This window comes from Nicotiana attenuata, unplaced genomic scaffold (assembly GCF_001879085.1).
Source record: "Nicotiana attenuata strain UT unplaced genomic scaffold, NIATTr2, whole genome shotgun sequence".
Lineage (NCBI taxonomy): Eukaryota > Viridiplantae > Streptophyta > Magnoliopsida > Solanales > Solanaceae > Nicotiana > Nicotiana attenuata.
The window spans coordinates 12,837-20,245 of record NW_017670401.1 but is presented as its reverse complement, the minus strand read 5'-3'; positions in this window follow the sequence as shown (position 1 = coordinate 20,245).

Here is a 7,409-nt window from a genome sequence, read left to right as displayed (position 1 = left end):
GGAATTAAAAGTACAGAAAGTAAAGAACATAGAGATTTTTACGTGGAAAACACCTGGCTCAAAAGGTGAAAAAAACCACGACCTACTACTCAGTAGGATTTTCCAAACATCCACTAAAATCAATGAGCCAAAACAGCATTTACAAAACTTTGTAAACATAAGGATTAACTCTAATCCCAGTGTGGCACACAGCCTCAACTGTTGCGACACCTTCAAGTTAACTCTAACTTGAATACTCAAAGTACCTAATACAATTGCTTTTATGAAAGCTGGAAAGGTTCAATTTTAAACCACCTACTACAGTTGAACTAGAATAAGAATAAACACAATGAAACTGGTTCTTCTATCTCGTTCAAGTAGCTTTAGGAGTGCACACTTAAATATCACATAAATTGCTTGCAAAATTGCCTTGCTCTTTTGCTCTCAATTTAGTTTAACTTCTTCGTATGTGCAACACCTATAAAAGAGAACAATCACAGTTATTTAATGAGTTAGTAATTAGAGTTTGATTGAGACTCAATTGTTGATCCTTTATCGAGTTTGAGTCCTAGAACAATACAAACTCCAATCCTTATCCTTGATCCGGATTAAGTTCTCTTCTCATAAGGAGACTTCATCTCCTCATCTTTTATGCAACCTTTTCGATCAGTTCAGAAGATATTGCTGCTTGATCCTTGAGACTTATCTTCTTCACGTGCATCTCACATGTATAAGTAGATAACCACTGTGTCTCACATGATGGACCAGGTCCATGACTGAGTTCATTTGTCAATCTTCAAAATTTCATCTGAACTTGGGCCAACAAACGCGAAGAAGGAAACCAGAACTGACAGCAGCAACATTTTCTGCATTTTCCTAAGTTCCAAAAATGGTCCGTTGGGCATCCGAAACACACCCGAGGCCCCCGGGACATCAACCAAAAATGCCAACACATCCTAAAACCTCATTCAAACTTGTTCCAATCATCAAAACGCCTCAAACAACACCAAATCCGTCAATTCGCATCGAATACAAGCCTAACTTTTCTAAAAACTTCCAAAACACGCTTCTGATCAAAAACCCAACCAAATCACGTCCGAATGACCTGAAATTTTGCACACATATCCCAAATCACCTAACGAAGCTATAGCAACTCTCGGAATTCCATTCTGACCCTCGGGTCAAAATCTCACCTATCAACCGGAAATCGCCAAAATACTAACTTCGCCAATTCAATCCTAATTCTACACCGGACCTCCAAAACCACTTTCGATCACACTCCTAAGTCACAAATCACCTCTCGAAGCTAACCGAACCATCAAAATTCACATCCGAGCCCTCTAACTCGTAAGTCAACGTCCAGTTGACTTTTCGAACTTAAGCCTTCTTAAAAGAGACTAAGTGTCTCATTTCTTATCAAAATCACTCCAAATGTAACCCAATCAACTTGACCACGTAAAACACGGATAACGAAGCATAAGGAAACAGAAGTGGGGTAAACGAAGCAGTAACTCATGAGACGACTGGTCGGGTCGTCACACATCAACTCCGTAGTAGATACAAGTATGAAAGATGAAGGAAAATAGCAATCACAGAAGACAGTTGAGGGAACCACAACACAAACCTTAACTGAATAGGGACAAACAGATATGGATTCAAGGCCTGATACTATTCAAGAACCAGAAGAGAATGAAAATATCAAAACAACAATTGAGGAATTAGAGCCTGTTGTGTTATTTGCTCAATGGCCTGATAAAAAAGTCTACGTTGGGGCCAATCTTAGCCAAGGCATGAGAGGTAAGTTAATTGAATTTTTAAAAACTAACATGGACTGCTTTGCTTGGTCCCTCTCTGACATGACAGGGATACCACCGGAGGTGATAACTCACAAATTAAATGAAGACCCATCATACCCTCCTGTCAAACAAAAGAAGAGAAAGCAAGGAACCCTCAAGAATCAGGTGATTCAAGAAGAGGTTCGAAAATTGCTCAACATTGGATCCATTCGCGAGGTAAAGTATCCTAACTTGTTAGCCAATATTGTTGTAGTTCCAAAGAAGAACGGTAAGTGGCGGGTTTGTGTAGATTACACAGATCTTAACAAAGCTTGTCTTAAAGATTCTTTTCCACTATCACATATAGATCAACTGATTGATGCAACTGCAGGACATGAGCTATTAAGTTTTTTAGATGCATATTCAGGTTATAATCAGATCAAAATGGATCCGGGAGATGAAGAAAAAACTTCATTTATAACAGGCAAGGGGACTTACTGTTATAAAGTAATGCCCTTTGGTCTAAAGAATGCTAGTGCAACATATCAGAGGTTGGTTACTAAAATGTTTCAAGAACATTTGGGAAAAACACATGGAGGTGTATATAGATAATATGCTTGTTAAAACTCAGCATTCGAAAGATCACATATCACACTTGTCTGATACCTTTCAAATTCTGCGCAAATTTAATATGAAGTTAAATCCCGAGAAATTTGCATTTTGGTGTTGCATCAGGTAAGTTTTTAGATTTTCTTGTTTCTAACCATGGTATTGAAGTGAATCCTGCACAGATTAAGGCCATTGAAGAAATTCCTGATATGCTTTCAAGTAAAAAAGAAGTTCAGATGTTAACAGGAAGAATTGCAGCCTTGGGAAGATTCATTTCTAAATCATCAGAAAAGTACTTTAAATTCTTCTCGGCTCTTAAAAAGAAGGATAATTTTGAATGGAATGAGGAATGTCAGCAGGCACTCAGAAATTTGAAAACATACTTATGAAATCCACCATTGCTTGCAAAACCAAAGGCTGGGGAAAGACTACTCATTTACCTTGCTGTTTCAGAAGTAGCGGTAAGTGTTGTTTTGGTCCGAGAAGACCAAGGTAAACAATCTCCCATCTATTATGTTAGTAAATCTTTGTTAGATGCGGAGACGTGGTATCCTCAATTAGAAAAGCTTGCATTTGCATTGATTATGACATCTAGGAAATTAAGACCTTACTTTTTAGTGTCATCCTATTGTTGTAGTAACTGCTTATTCCTTACGTAATCTACTACATAAGCATGAGTTATCAGGTAGGTTGGCTATAGAATTAAGTGTGTACAAAATCACGTACCAACCTAGGACGGCTATAAAATCTCAAGTGTTACCTGATTTCATGGCTGATTTTAGCCACGGAATGCAATTAGAAGCAGAAAAAGAATTACAGGTGTTCAATGGAGCTAACCCAAGAACTTGGACTTTATTCAATGACGGTTCATCTAACGTAAAAGGTGCAGTTTTAGGGATTGTTTTGGTACCACTTATGGGTGAAACCATTCGACAAGCTATCAAACGTCATTCAATAACTAACAATGAGGCAGAGTATGAGGCTGTGATTGTAGGTTTAGAACTGGCACGATAACTTGGCATAAATCAGATTATAATCAAAAGCGATTCACAACTCCTGGTAAATCAAATGTTGGGGACTTATATAGCAGGGAAACAAGGATGTAACAGTATTTAGAAAAGGTACGGGAATTGATAAAGCAATTTCAAACTTGGAAAGTTACACAAATACCAAGGGATGAAAATGTTGTAGCGGACGCCCTAGCTAATCTCGCATCTGCTACTGACGTGGCAAGTGATGCAAACGCCTTAGTTATTCATTTATTTCATTCAGTTCTCGACCCCGATAAGAATGAGGTAAATTTTAATAATTTAACTTGGGATTGGAGGAACGAGATTGTTGCTTTTTTGCAGTATGGTATCGTCCCTGATGATAAGAAAAAAGCTCATGCGCTTCGAAAAAAGGCTGCTCGGTACTGCTTAAAGCAAGGCAATCTATACCGTAAAATGTTCGGTGGTCCCCTAGCAAGATGCCTCGGACCTTCTCAAACGGAGTACCTGATGAGAGAAATACACGAGGGGCATTATGGGAATCACGCTGGAGGAATATAATTGGTAAGAACCCTAATTAGGGCAGGTTATTATTGACCTAAAATGGAAGAAGAAGCAGAAAGTTTCGTGGCTAAATGCGATAAATGTCAAAGGTACGGTAACAATATGCATAGACCCGCGGAATTACTACATCCAGTCATCGCACGGTGGCCATTTATATAATGGGGAATGGATATCGTGGGTCCATTGCCACAAGAAAAAGGACAGGTAAAATATTTGCTCATACTCACTAATTATTTTACTAAATGGGTAGAGGAAGGAGCATTCAAACAGGTACGAGAAAAGGAAGTTAAATATTTCATTTGGCGGAATATCATATGCCGATTCGATGTACCAAAGGAGGTCGTGTGTGATAATGGCCCTCAATTTATAGGAGCTCAAATCACGAAATTCTTTCAAAGTTGGCAGATTAAAAGGATTACGTCTACATCTTATCATCCGGTGGGTAATGGGCAAGCAGAATCAACAAATAAAGTCATTATCAACAATTTAAAGAAACATTTAGAAGAGTCAAAAGGGAATTGGCCAGAAGTGCTACCTGGGGTTTTATGGGCATATCGCACAACATCAAAAACTAGCACAGGAGAAACACCATTTTTGTTGGTTTATGGAGCAAAATCTTTAATTCCCGTTGAGATAGGAGAGCCAAGTACAAGGTTTACGCAGGCAACAGAAGAGTCTAATGACGAGGAAATGCGTGTAAATCTTGATTTACTTGAAGGAAGGAGAGAAGATGCACTAATAAGAATGGCTGCACAGAAGCAGGTCATAGAACGGTATTACAATCGGAAAGTACGCCTCAGATTCTTCAAAATTGGGGACTTCGTGCTTAAAAAGGTTTTTCAATCTACGATGGCAGCTAACACAGGAAAATTAAGTCCAACATGGGAAGGACCCTATAGAGTTCATGATATTGCAGGTAAAGGAGCATATGAACTGGAAACAATGGATGGCAAAATATTACCTTCACATTGGAATGCTGTTCATTTGAAGAGATACTACTTCTAAGGAATACTCACAGTCAGGTATCTTTGTTTCAAAATTCTATTTTTGAATTTAAAATTTTACTAACGATTTTAGATGATAGTCAAAAAGCTAGCCCGTACTAAATGATGAGTCACGACCTGCAAGGCACGTGGAATACATTAAACTTCTCGGCCTAGGGTTACAAATATTCTGATAGAAACACAAATGGGTTAAGCTGTCTTCATCTATAATCGCACCTCCGAGTCCCGTGTGTTTTTCCTTTTTTAGGGAAAGGACCAAATGAGATAAATAATCAAGTGCTCGAGGCTTCATACTTCAACACTCAAACACTTGGGGGACTAACACTGGTATGTGTATAAAGAAGGCAAAGAAGATTGAGAAAAATGAAAGATGATACCTGAAAAAGTCAAGTGCAGAGTAAAAGTCACGAAGTCACGAGCTAAGGCCAAAGAAAACCTTATATTTATGGTAAAGGCTATGTACTGAAACGGGTTATAAATAAAAACCTCGTGTTTATTATTTTTTCTTTTTAAAATCTGTTACAAGAAAAATAGTTACGAGAAAGTTATAGATGTAATTTAAATACATGTAAAGTGTTATTCAAAACTCGACAAGGTTCAAATAAAAACTTGTCAAAGTTATTTCAAAGAAACGTGTGTTCCTATTTCTTTTATCGTATCTTAAACACCATTATGAAGTTGAGACGTCTTCTTCATTAAGTGTCGAATATAAAAGGGCCCTCTTTTGTGAAACTCATGTTTAATTACTTAGTCATGAGGTTAACAGAAGCATTTTTGAAGAATAAAAATGCAAATTATTCTGTAAGTCCTTAGAAATAAAGGCAAGAATAAAGTAAACAGAAGTTCAAGATAATAACAAGTAAACTTCTTAATATTAAAAAAACTTAAGACTAAGTATGAACTTAGTCGAAAAACTACGAATTGTTTATACATATTGCCCCATGAAAAGGTCTGGGGACTTGCATTTCCAAAATTAACCCTCAAGTGAGACCAAGGGTTTGATTAAAGTTTTCCAAAATAAAGTAAAAACAAAAACAAAGTCATTCAAATAACTAAGGCTGGTCACTGAGAAGTTGGAGGAATTGGAGCAGGAGCATCAACAGCAGCGAGCTCAATTTGGGCAGGTCAATCAATAGTTGCAGGCTCAATTTGACTTGCAGCAACAGGCTCGACTGGGCTTGAAAAAGTTGGGATACCGGTATTGACTTCAACATTCACGGAAGCTTCGGCCACAAGAGAAGGAAAATCTTGAGTTTGCTGAGCTTTCTTAATAGTTTCATTGATCTTAGCCAACTCAGATTCCAAATTGAAATTTTCTTGGCCAGCTTCGATTAGGTTATCACGGCGTGAATTCAAAAAGCCCAACTCACCTCAATAGCAGATTTATCCTCAAGGTTCTCGTAATCCCTTTCCCAATCAGCAATCTCATTCCTTAACTTCTCATTTTCAGCCAAAGCAGAGGTGTAAGAAGTTTGAAGAGAGGCATGGGAGCTTTCTAAAGCACGCACCTTATCAGAAGAAACTCGAAGGTCTTCTTGTGTTTGAGTCAAACTTTACACGAGCTCCCCAGCGTAAGTTTCTTTTTTACTCAAGAGAGCCTTCAACTCTCTGATCTCTTCACTGGCCTTGGATAGCTGTTCTGAGAAGGAAGATTCAAGACGAGCTTTTTCTTTATCTGCTTGGCTTAAGGAAGCCTTTTCAACCGCTAACTCCGAAGTCAAAGGTCGAACCTGCTGCTCCAAGGTACTCGTACTCTCTTCTAAAAACTCCACATCAATTTGCAAACTTTCGAACTGCTCCTTCCAATTGCACGCCTCTAATTGAGAATCACGCGCTAACTGCTCTGTCAAGGTGATTATTTTCATCATTTCTGTGCCGATAAGATTGGCCTAAAAAAAGAAGGAAGGGAAATAAGAATCCCAAAGTTAGGAAAATTACAAAGTAAAGGGAAAAAGAAAAGAAGAATACCTTCAAAGAAGCGTGCACGATATCATTCATCAAAGTCAAGGAACTATTGCTTTGAAGCTTAGTTTTTTTGATTGGGCCAATTAAGGGCTCTAGCCATACGTCCGCTTGACCCAATTTCCTTAAAAGACTGCTCTCAGCAGGAACTTCAATAACCACCCTCCTCATAGCAGCGCTCCTACTTGAAGATCCAACTTTAGTATGATGAACGATTGGAGGAGAAATTGTCAAAGGAGGAGTAGTAGAAGAGGTAAAACAGTTGAGGAAGGAGTAGAAATAGCTGGGGTCGACAAGGAAGGAGTCATAGACACGAGTGTAGAAAAAGAAGCCAAGGGAGTTTCATCTAAAACGGGCCCTAAGCCTTCACTACCAAATATGCTAATAAAAAGCTATTCAATGGACTCACGAGTGTCAGTAGGAGCAACATCGTTGTCAGGAATTACTACCGGGGCTTCAATAGACTCGATGGGAGGAACAGAATGATGGGGAGATGCAACAGAATGACGGGGAGATGCCTCTGCTTC